The sequence below is a fragment of the Vulpes lagopus genome, chromosome 24 (genome assembly GCF_018345385.1).
Source record: "Vulpes lagopus strain Blue_001 chromosome 24, ASM1834538v1, whole genome shotgun sequence".
NCBI lineage: Eukaryota > Metazoa > Chordata > Mammalia > Carnivora > Canidae > Vulpes > Vulpes lagopus.
Genome location: NC_054847.1, coordinates 39,778,238 through 39,790,313, shown reverse-complemented (window position 1 = coordinate 39,790,313; position 12,076 = coordinate 39,778,238). Strand labels below are relative to the sequence as shown.

The 12,076-nt window shown below is 42.3% G+C and overlaps 1 protein-coding gene across 6 annotated transcripts in view; it reads right to left on the bottom strand.

Moving 5' to 3' along the window:
* WDR7 (WD repeat domain 7) overlaps positions 1 to 3,046 on the bottom strand; it is a 358,780-nt gene extending 355,734 nt beyond the window's left edge. For 3 of the 6 annotated variants that reach the window (XM_041739719.1, XM_041739720.1, XM_041739721.1), the window contains exon 1: positions 2,804 to 3,038. The gene's annotated coding sequence lies outside the window, so the exon portion shown is untranslated. Of the gene's footprint in view, positions 1 to 2,803 lie in introns of all 6 variants that reach the window. The other 3 variants (XM_041739724.1, XM_041739725.1, XM_041739722.1) reach the window with 3 other exon arrangements.
* Between the last annotated feature and the right edge of the window lie 9,030 nt (positions 3,047 to 12,076).

Sequence of the window (12,076 nt, the reverse complement as noted above, 5' to 3'; positions counted from 1 at the left end):
ATAAAATGGGAAGAATTATTCACACAGGGAAAAAATTAATACAAAGCCATTGTGTGAAAACCACATGGTATTAAAGCAAGAGCAAACAAATAAACCAAAGGAACAGAATACAGTGCTCAAAGTATGAGAACTTGATACACAATAAGTGTAGCATCTTACCTAAGGGGAAAGGAGAGAATGCCACTAGGAAAACGGGAACACTACATGGAAAATAAACTGAATCTCTTCCTTGTGACATATAAAAAGACTCTGGATACACTAAAGCCCTATACATTTCAAGGAAAACCATGAAGTTAGTAAAACACAAAAGTAACATTATGACATAGAATTTGAGGAAAGACTTCTTACAACCCCCAAAGCACAAACCATAAGGCAATTTTTTTAATCTGACTGCATCAAAATTGAAGATCTCTGTTCAATGAAGCACATCATGAAAAATGTTACAGACAAATGGCAGAATAGAAACAGGGATACTTACATATTTAAAAGACTAGTATCTAGGAAATACAAGACTGACTGCAGATCAAGCAGAAATGAAACCTCAAAAATGGGCAAAGGATGAACAGTTTTACAAGAGGGAAAACCAAAAAAGATAAAATGTACATGAAGAAATGCTCAAACTCCTAATAGTGAAATGCCATTTAAAATGAGATTTTACTTTGTATCAATTAGTGTGGAAAAACTAGGACACTGGATAATATGAAGTAACAATGAAGATGCAAGGACACAGAAACCCCCCAAGAATTGCCTGCAGGAGTACAGACCATAGCAATTTGTTCTAGAACACAATCTAGCAGTTCTTCAATAAAATATATGAACGCCCTATGATCCAAAAGTCACATTTCTGGATATATATCTCAAAGAAAGCATCACAGAGGTCTTGGAGGTATATTTGTTATACCATCATCTGTAGCAGTAGGAAAATAAAGGTAAAATGGGCATCCGCAAATAGGAGAGTAGATGGAAACCCATAACAGATATACTCTCTGAAACACTGTGCAGCAGTCAGATCTTTAAAACATGGTAGGGAGAGAAACAAAATTCAATATACAATATTATACAGCATAGATAGTATATAATATACAACACATAAAATACAGCCTATCTCTAAAAATAAAAAATGTGGGTACCCAAAACAATATACATTTAATAACACACAACACACACATAAAGGATACACATCACACATGTTAAAATGTTTTTTCCCATGTATTGATGATCAAAGGAATGGAGTGGGAATTGGAAATAAAACACAATGAATACAAAACAAAAAACAACAACAAAAACCAGGAGACACACCCTGGTCAATAATGACCACTGAACTGAGGAAAAATTAATTCAATCCTCTTCACCTGAGGTCCAAAACAAACTTTAAGGACTCCCACCTAACACAGAGCACACTACTTGAAGCTAAATGTTATCCTATCCTTATCGCGACAAAGGCACAAAAAGTTCAGTGCTTTTAAGGTTTTCAATGCTTAAGCCTGTTACGTAGATAAACCACCCCCACTTACTTTGCTTCAAAATAGAACTTATATCCAAGATCAAAACAGAAGGAAATTATAAGATACAAGACTTAACCATTTGAAATGTCAAGTTCCCACAATGATACTCAAGATAAAGCAGAGCCCAGTCCCTCTGATGTACCGAATCATCAACATCTTTTGAGGTCGAGCTGCATACAGGTGGCAATAAGAAAAACTAACAGGCATGGCCTAGTTTTGTTGAGTAGAGCTCCACAGTATTTAAAAATAAATAAATAAATAAATAAAGACAGATCTCTAAGCAAATAAACAAATTCTCAATAATAACCGCGGGTCGAAATTAAACGAGGCATTGCGCTTTTTATATTAGTCGGGTTTCCCGGTTGGAAATGACTAAGATCTGTTCACGTCAATGCAAAAATCCAGGCGGCTTGGGCTTCGTCGAAAAAGGCATTTCAATTTTTTTGAATCTTTAAACTGCTCTCCACGTCCACTGTCACCGGTAGCTCAGAGAACAAGAAACCTGGCGGGCCAAGCCAAAAATGTCAAAGACCCCGATTTCTCTTATGTCCCCTGCGATCCTTGCCCATCTTATGCACAACGACCTGAGTAATAATAAGCATCCGAAAGGGTCGGACAGAGCCCATGGCAAAGGGTCACCAGGTGAGCAGGCGGCCCCTGTCCCTGGATCCCCAAGCCCGCAGCATCCACACTGCCCAGGCTAAGATGCAACCGTACCTGCCAATAATTTCAGACTGTTGGGAACCAACAGATAATGCCTAGGACCTGGAAAAAAAGAAAAGAAAGAAAGAGAGAAAGAAAGAAAGAAAGAAAGAAAGAAAGAAAGAAAGAAAGAAAGAAAGAAAGAAAGAAAGAAAGAAAGAAAGAAAGAAAGAAAGAAAGAAAGAGAAAAAAACGTGACAAGGCGAGTGAATGAAAACATAGAAGCAAATTGTTAAATCGCGGGCAGGGCAGTGGGGCTCCAAGCGGGCGCTTCCCGGGCGCGGGGGCCGCGAGGCGGGGGAGGAGCAGGTGTCCTTACCCAAGTCCTAGGGCCGCGGGGGCACCGCGCAGGTGAGGCTCCAGCACCCCTAGCAAGGGCGCAAACGGGAGAGGAGCGTGCGCAGGTAAGGAGAGGCGCCCCCCCCCCCCGCGCTGCCCCAACCACCCACTCATCACACACCACCTCGCTCCTTGGGCGAGCCCGTCTCCAGCCCAAAGCCGGGGTCACCTGAACCGAGGACCCGCCAGGACCCCCGGGCTGAACCCCGTGACCCCTGACCCCCGACCCCTGACCCCGCCGCGGGAGCCCCGCTCACCTGTCACAGCTTCATCTCAAGCCGCGATGCTGTCCGCGCCACCACCCGCGGGCGCCCCGCCGAAGACCGAGCAGGCGAGGACGCACGGCGCGGACGACCCGCGGTGCTCCAATCCCCGGCGGGCGAACCCCTGGGGCGACCGCTCCCCCCCCCCGCGAGCCCGGCCGGCGGCGTCTCCCCGGCGAGGCTGCTTCAAGGTGCCGTTGCCGCCGCGGCAGTAAATCAGCTGACACCCGACTGCCGTGACTTCCGCGGCAACTGTCGCAAAAACGAGGGGGCGGGAAATGAGCCCCGTGGCCAGACTCGCCGGGCCTCGGCTTGGAGCCGGGGAAGCCAGCCGCGTTACCAAGGAGACCGATCGCAGGCGAGGGTGTCGACTGTGGGCAAAGAGCGCGCGGTCGCCATCTTTGTTGTGGGAAACGCGGTCTAGGCTCGCGTCCCGCCTCCAATGCCCAGGCTGGGAGGACCAAGATGGAGGGAAGAGCGAAAGGGCAAGTGGAGGAGGTGTCCCCAGGATGTTGCAAGTTTACGCTTCTGCCCCGGGACTCGGTCCAGACCCTTGCAAAGTGTGAGCTCTGGAACTTGGTGACTGTTTGCTTCTGACCTCGACGCAGAGAGCCAGAAGAGGAACTCGGCTTGTAGGCTGCAGGACGCCTGACGTTGTGCAACATTCCTGCAGAGGAGAGGGGATGAATGTGCGCTCAGTGTGGGCGGCAGAGCCCGGTGCAGCCGGAGACCCCCCCTCAGAGAGGCCTGTGTTGGGATGCCAGCGCCTCCCCTGCGCACTGTCATTGCCATCTGGGGCCTGATGCTTCTTCTCTTCATTCTCCCCAACTCCCCATATAAAAAAATAATGACCTCATGGGTATCTAGGAGGCTGAACGAGCTCAGTAAACAGCAATCACTCATTATGCTTGCCCATCTTCCTCCCAAATATTTGTCGAGTGAATGAATAGCAGCCAAGGGAAAAACTTGGGGCGATGCTGGTGGCCAATGGTCAGTTCTGCTAACAAGATGGAAGGACAAGCATTCCAGAGCTTTGTCTTTCCTTCATAAGCTCCCTAACAGACTCCCAGGACAAGGACTCAGGAGGAAACTATGTATTGAGGTCACCCGGCTGAGCTTGTCAAAATGAAGTTTCTGATCCAGTAGGTCTGCAGTGGGCTTCGGAAAAACCCTCCATTTCTAACAAGCTCCCTTTGCTGCTGGCTCTTAGACCTGAGTCTTGGGTAGCAAAATCCTATTGGATGGGTCTGAAGCAGGAGATTAAGGGATTAGAACAGGGCACAAACAAGTCCTTGAGACAGGATCACTTCCTTACTAATATGTCAAGAGACCTAAGAATTGGTTGGGTCAAAGGGTTTCTTGGCAATTTATGATTCCTGCAAATGATAAACTTCTCCTTCCTCTCCTTCCCAGTTTTGACAGTCCTCCTCCCTCTAACACTGTGCAGACCCATCAGTGTCCTGGGGGGCACACCCCCTTTTCCCTCACTAGGCCATTTAGCATTCTTTATGTCTCAGGTCTTGTTTCCTCTAGGCTATTTATTTGTAGAGACCAGTTCTGCTCTGCTGCCACCATGAGAATAATTAATCATAATGTTGACCAAGGAAGTCAATACAACAACCTGAAAGTCAGCAATTCTAAAGTTGTCTTGCACTGTAAATTGGGATTCCATGATTTTCTTCAACTTTTGACTAACACCCTTGTAGTCACATGGGGCAGAGAAAAGCAGGAAAATGATGTTAAATAGAAGAAATTAATTCCTTGGACAGCTGGGTTCAATATACTCATTCACTCTGTTATAATGATGAACACATTTAAATTGTTAAGTTCATAATCCCCTTTACAATCTACAAGAACTTTTTGGAAATATGGGAAGCACAGAGTGGTTACCATGGGATAGTCTTAGGCTTCATTAAAGCTTGTTTGGTTTGTTTGTTTTTTTTAATTTTTTTTTTATTTATTTATGATAGTCACACACACAGAGAGAGAGAGGCAGAGACACAGGCAGAGAGAGAAGCAGGCTCCATGCACCGGGAGCCCAATGTGGGATTCGATCCCGGGTCTCCAGGATCGCGCCCTGGGCCAAAGGCAGGCGCCAAACCACTGTGCCACCCAGGGATCCCAAAGCTTGTTTGGTTTGTAAAGGTAATCTATAAAATATCCCTCCTAGGTAAAGTTGACTTTTATTCAACAAATATGAATTGAACTTACTATGTTTCAAATACCTTCCTAGGAGTACAAGGTTAATAGGAAGATTAATGAAAAGCCTTCAGACTGCTAACACTCTGGCCCCTCTCTACCAAGTTCACAATACATATTGCCAAAGCCTACATATAAATGCATGTAATTTCCTGAGCTACAGGACTAAAATAAAGATTCAAATATGAATGAATAACATGTTTCCATTTCAGACATATTCACACATTTTTATATGTACATATATATGTTTTACATGTTAACCTTCCTGAAAATTAAAACGTATAACTTCAGTAAGTTGATCCTGAGTATATTTTTTTAAAGATTTATTTATTTATTATTTATGATAGACACACACACAGAGAAAGAGGCAGAGACACAGGAGGAGGGGAAGCAGGCTCCATGCTGGGAGCCCGATGAAGGTCTACATCCCGGGACTCCAGGATTGCACCCTGGGCCAAAGGCAGGCGCCAAACCGCCGAGTCACCCAGGGATCCCCTATATTTTTTGAGTAAATCATTTATTTATTCCTGTTACCTAGAGGAATTATACAAAAATCTTAGAAGATTTACAGAACCAAAAAAAATCAGTTCAACATGTATTAATGGAAACTTAACAGAAAACAAAGAAGAAGAAGAAGAAGAAGAAGAAGAAGAAGAATTTGGTATGTTCAGTTCTATAGAGGAAAGCTGGCTCTGCTTCCCACCAAGGCTGACAAAATGATGACTTCTGTAAACATTGGAAGGTATTTGGGCAGCTAAAAAAAATGGCAAATTTCCCCAAGATATATGGCTATAATGTAGCACAGTATGAGAAAAAAGGCATACATAAAGAGTAGTAGAGAAGAGATGACTTATTTATAGAATGAGATGAGGAAGGATATTCACATTAAATTTCATGAAGGTCTACAAAAATGGATAGGATTTGGAATAGGAAGAACTGGGAATGGATAACGATATTGTTGCTAGTTTTAAAGTGTATTACACAAATGTGTATATACATATAACATATGACATAAAACATGAACATATAAACACATATATAATAAAGTTAAATTGGAAGTGAAGTACGGGGGACATAAAGCAGATGAATAGGAAAACTGTGGTATTAAGACTTAGTTATTTCTGAAGGAGCGACTCCTTCAATGGGCAATCTTTGCCCTGGAACTCTCTCTTAAGTTGATAGAGTCTTTCTCAGATTGGGCCTAAACCCAGTAATAAAAAATAACATGGGAAAAAGAGAATAAGGCCAGATAAGAAGAGGCCTTGAAGGCCCTTCTAAGCTTTCAGAACTTGATTCCAAAGGAAGTGAAAAGCCATTGTAGGCTTTTGACCAATATATAGAGTGGTGTTTTCCTAATAACATTACATTTGTTTTTATTGCCTTATAACAAATTACCATGAGTTTAGTGGCTTTGACCAATGCACATCCATTGCCTCATAGTTTCCATGGAAAAGGAGCTCAGGCACAGCGTCTGATCACACCAGGTGACAGTTGAGATGTCAGACTACAGTCTTATCTGGAGACTCAACCAGGGAAGAATCTGAATCCAATTTTCATGTCCTTGTGGATAAATGACTAAGGACCCTCTGGTCCTACAACCACCTGCAGTTCCTCGTCACCTGAGCCTTACCAAAGGCCTTTCATATGGAAGCTTACTTCTTCAAAGCCAGCAAAGAGCACCTCTCTAGTGGGTGCAAGAAAGATCCAGTTATATAGCTGGATATACAGATAGATCAATCCGTAACCTAACGAAGCGAGTGACAGCCCATCACCATTGCCATGTTCTACTGGTTAGAAGCAAGTCACAGGTTTCACATGCATTCAAGGAGAGAGACTTGTACAGAGTGTGGCTCGCTGGGCAATCACTGTAAGGTGTGTCAGCCACAAAAAAAAAAAAAAATCAGTCTAACAATGCATCAGATACACTAGGTGGAAAAGACAGAGAGGCACAGAGCCAAATGAGAAGTTTTCATCATTATTGTCTTAGCCAAAAATGTATAATTATTACCAGAAAAGAACCATAAATGGAACCCATGGGGTAAGGGTAAAAAATGTGAACCTGCTATGTTTTAATGATCGGAGCATTAAACAAAAGTTAAGTATTATCCTGTCTTTTGGATTTAGTAGCAATTACCCTGCAACACACCAATACTTCCTGGACTTCCTAAGTTCCAAGCTAGTTCTCTAAAGGGAAGGAGGTTTGTTCCTCCATTTTACAAATCTCTGCCTGGTGGTCTCCCTGGCCTCATTACTACTGTCATTTCCAGAAGATTTCACATGTGCTATTATTTTTTTCCTATGGATTGTAAATCTGTGGTTTGGTGGTCCCCACAAGGGCCTAATATTTTGCTAATTCTGTCCTTTCCTTAGTGGACCCTATTCGCCTAAAAGTCATGTCATGGTAGGAGGCTTCGTGTTAGTGCTGGGGGTCTTCACACTTTATCATGTCATAGCAGAGTAGTAAGTGATCTCGGCATCGTTTTGTGTAATTATAACTGTGTATGAGTTTCCGTTTGTACTTTCTCACGTGATTTGAAAGTCAACTCGGGTGATACTTCTCTTTTTTTCCTATCTCACGACTTCCACTAAATCAAATTATTTCTTCTAAGTAACAAAATGTCTTTTTCTTTTTTTTTTTTTAGAAGAGTTTAGTTATTTATTTATTTTGAGAGAGAAAGCAAGTGAGCACACAGAGGGAGAGGGAGAGGGAGAGGGAGAGGGAGAGGGAGAAGCAGACTCCTTGCCAAGCAGGGAGGCTGTTGTGCGGCTCAATCTTAGGACCCTGGGGTCATGACCGAGTTGAAGGCAGACACCCAACCAACTGAGCCACCCGGGCACCCCCAGAATGTCTTTTTCTAGAAATATCTCTATTTGCTCCATACTTACACCTTTTAGGAAGGAGTAAAGATGTTAAAGTTGGGAGTGCTTGAGCTCCTTACATGTAAGGATGTAGGGGCCCCTCACCAAGCTACTAAGATCAGCAAGAGGATATTAGGATAATAAAGAAGGATGACAGGGGCACCTGGGTGGTGTAGGTGGCTGAACAGCTGACTCTGTTTTAGCTCAGGTTGTGATCTCAGGGTCCTGGGACTGAGTCCCGCATCAAGCTCAGCACTCAGCACAGAGTCTGCTTGAAACACTTTCTCTCACTCTGAGACTCTCCCCTGCTCTCTCTCGCTCTCTATCTATCTCTCAAATAAATTAATAAAATTTCTAAAAGAGGAAGAAGAAGAAGAACAACAACAACATGATGAGTGACTTGTAGCCCTGTCACCGGCTGCAGCAACAAGGGTTATAGTTTGTCCTACTAATCTCTCTCTTCTTTCTCCTGGCAGGATGACAAGACCACCAGAGACTTGGGAGAGCTGGTCCTCAATCCTGTGCCAAGAAGAGGATCCATGTGTCACAAAATGGGCTGCAGAAGACACAAAGATGCACTGCCCAGATTTTCCTTCCAGGAGAATGTACTTCCTAGCTCTATGGAGAGGGCTTGCTTACTGCTCCTGCTATATGCTTCTTTGGGGTCCCTTCAGCTTTCCAGCTGGGGTTACCTATTCTTGGGGCAGCCCTGGCAAATATCTGAGCACAGCAAAGTTAGTCATGAGCACACTCTTCTCAGGGAGTCCCCAGTGAATGGCTAGTAAGAAAGGGTACCCTCCTTCTCACTGTCCCACCTTCTTCTCCCTCTTTCCACTTCTACTACTACTACTTCTGTTGCTGCTGCTGTGACTTTTCTGTCCATTTGAATCATTTCAAATAAAATTTCAGAAAAAAAGAAAGTTTTAATAAAAATGAGATGAAGCAGATACCAACCAATGCAATGTATATACCTTATCTTGATATTGATTCAAATAAGTCATAAATAAATTAGGAGAAAATAGAGAATTTTAACATTAGGTGGAGAGTTGATGATATTTTTTTTTTAAGAGAGTTGATGATATTAAGGAAGCATTGTTAACATTTTAGGTGTGATAATGGCATTTTGGTTATGAAGGTTATTTTTAAAGGAATCCTTATCTTCTAGACATGCAGGCTAAAATACTACAGATGAAATTGTGTCATGGCCTGGCATTTGCTCCACAATAATCTGGGTTGGGTGAGGGGTAGTGGCGATGAGTACTTTATTTCTATTTTCATGAAATAGTACTTTCTTTTACTTGTCCTAAATATAATTTGGCAAAGTGGAAAGCATCATTCTTCAACATCTAGTGGTATTGGGTGCTCTGCTGAGCTGGACATTCAGATAGTGCAAAAACCTGTTTCTGTGGTCAAATTGCTCACAGTCTGGCAGGGAGACAGATACATCTACTATGAGTGCAATGCAGTGTGAGAAGTGGTTTGCTTTGGTACTTTCTACCAATTAGGTCTGATTCTCCTAATTTTCTTCTGATTCTAATATTCTGAATGTTGGTGGGAAATACTGTTTTTAACATTGTGTAAGTAACCACTTCCTTACTGTATAGGAGCTAACATACATTTTATCGTTATTGAATGTGTTCAGTGCCTGGCCCTCAGGGGTACGGAGAGTACGTACATACTGCTCCTCAGGAACGGGATGACTGATGAGCTTGTGTATGTTTGGCGAATGTGTTTGCTCAAGAGCATGCCTGAGAGAGGGCTTTGGACCCAGCAAAGTCTTTATTGGGAGGCATTTCTTCCCTACCTGTACATTCTAGTCAGGCAGTATCTACTATACTACCATAGACAACAAAGAGCTCTCTTTACAATTGATTAAATGAAAATATAGTTAGGTGTAGGCATGTGTAGTTTTTGGTTTCAAAGGGTTAATTGTAACCCCCAACACACTCTTTAAAAAATTATAATATGAATTTTTATCTCAGAGACTGAAGTGATAGAATTATTTATCTATCTGGCCTTCTTAACAGCAGCTCTCGGCAGTTTAATGACTTCTGAACCTCAGATATAAATTTCAGAATAAAAAGCTATTTTACATTTCTGGGAAACACCCAACACTGACTCAGAATTGCTAGCAAGTTTCCTCAGCATGTTCTAGGAGGAGGAGCTTTATGACAGAGATGGGTCACTCCGTGAATTCCTAGAAAACTCTCCTCAAAGACACTGCCTAGCATCCAAAGCTAAGGAATATGGTGTTAGTGGGACAAATGGTCCCTCTGGGGACCCTTGACAGCATTATTTAAGGAACCATTTAATACCCAACTGGGAATCGTACTCCTTGGACTGAAAGACATTGCACCACCTAGGGACAGCCATGGGAAATGGTATTTAATTTTCAAACTCCATAACCTACAACTAGAAAAGGGTTGCGAATTATGAAGCGGGATGTCCTTTCTATTTAATATTTATATTACATGAATTACATATTTTCCCCTCAAGACTTTAAGAATAAAACAAACCTTTTCTAAAATTATTTTTTATATAAATTACCCAGTTGATTGAAAAATTATACGAATACACAATACTACAAGTTTTCTATTTCTTCTGTAATAAGGTAACAATAAACTATTAAGGAGAAATTTTTTTAAAGATTTATTTATTTATTTGAGAGAGAGAGTGCGTATGAGCGGGGGTAGGGGGCTGGGGGGGGGGGAGAGACAGGGGAGGAGATTGAGGGAGAGAAGACTCCTCCCTGAGCCCAGAGACCTGCATGGGGCTCTGTCTCACAGCCCTGAGATCATGACCTGAATTGAAATCAAGACTCGGACACTTTACCGACCAGACCACCCAGATGCCCCAAGCAGAAGTTATTTTTATGTAGAATTTTAGGGTGGTTGTGATTTTGATAAGTTAGTGGGAGGATTTCATACGGTTTATAGAATTCATCAATAAATCCATATCCTTGGGCTTCTGCAAGCACAAATCCAGTTATTTAAAGAGGTATTTTATATCTCAGAGGAATTTATGAGGATTTTTGTTGCAGAATAAATGTTTTTTTCTTCATTATATTCTTGCTATTGCTCTTCAAAAACACCAAATGGCATTTGCTCCACTTTTTACAAGAGGAGTACGTTTAAAGAAAAACTTACAGCAGAAACTTTATGGATACTGGACACTGCCTCCCCAAACACTCAAATATATATGAAATTGGAAAATCGTGCCTTTCTTTTCTATCATGGGAATATTTTTATTTTTATTTTTATTTTTTTTTAATTTTTATTTATTTATGATAGTCACACAGAGAGAGAGAGAGAGAGAGGCAGAGATACAGGCAGAGGGAGAAGCAGGCTCCATGCACCGGGAGCCTGACATGGGATTCGATCCCGGGTCTCCAGGATCGCGCCCTGGGCCAAAGGCAGGCGCCAAACCGCTGCGCCACCCAGGGATCAAGGGAATATTTTTAAATGATTAGAATCATATTGACTCAAAAAAGGTGGACGTGGATCAAATAAACTTAAAGGCTGAAACTATACAACTCTTAATGAAAATAAGGGAAAATCTTTACGGAGGGAGAAAGGAAGAAGCAAACACTTGGGGAGAAATGGCAGCCTGGTGCATCTAGTCAAAAGGGTCCACAGGCAGCTTCAATCAAGGGGTCCCAATTCCTGAGTCACATGAAGCAGAAAGGGCTAGATTTCAAGATGGTGTATAGGAAGAGACAGTGCTCCTAGACATCTACACTCCAATGCCCCACTTCTACTCTAAATTCAGAAATTTGGTATAATTTCTGAAGCAGGCAGAGGAGGAGACAAGGTTGTTTTTGTTCTAGCTGGATACAGGAGGAGGGTGAGGGTTCAGAGTCAAAATGAAATTGAGTTATACAACAATTCTTGTACCCCTACATTTTGTGAACTGAGAGTCATACTCATTATGCCTCCCAGCCATTCATTTATTCAACCTATACTTATTTTGTATCTACCATATGCAAAGGGCCATGAGAGAGATAAAGCCATGGATGACGTGTCTCTAACATATCTATTTGTAAAGTCAGCAAAGTGAACCCATGGTGGCTACAAGTCATGATAGAAAGCATTCCTCCAGTAACTGGCTGAGCTTGATAAAAATGGGTGAATCTAAAGCGAACTATATTCTTGGTGAGTTAAGAGGAAAGTCAGGAGTCATTTCTTATTTTTATCTAGGCCTAAATTTTAG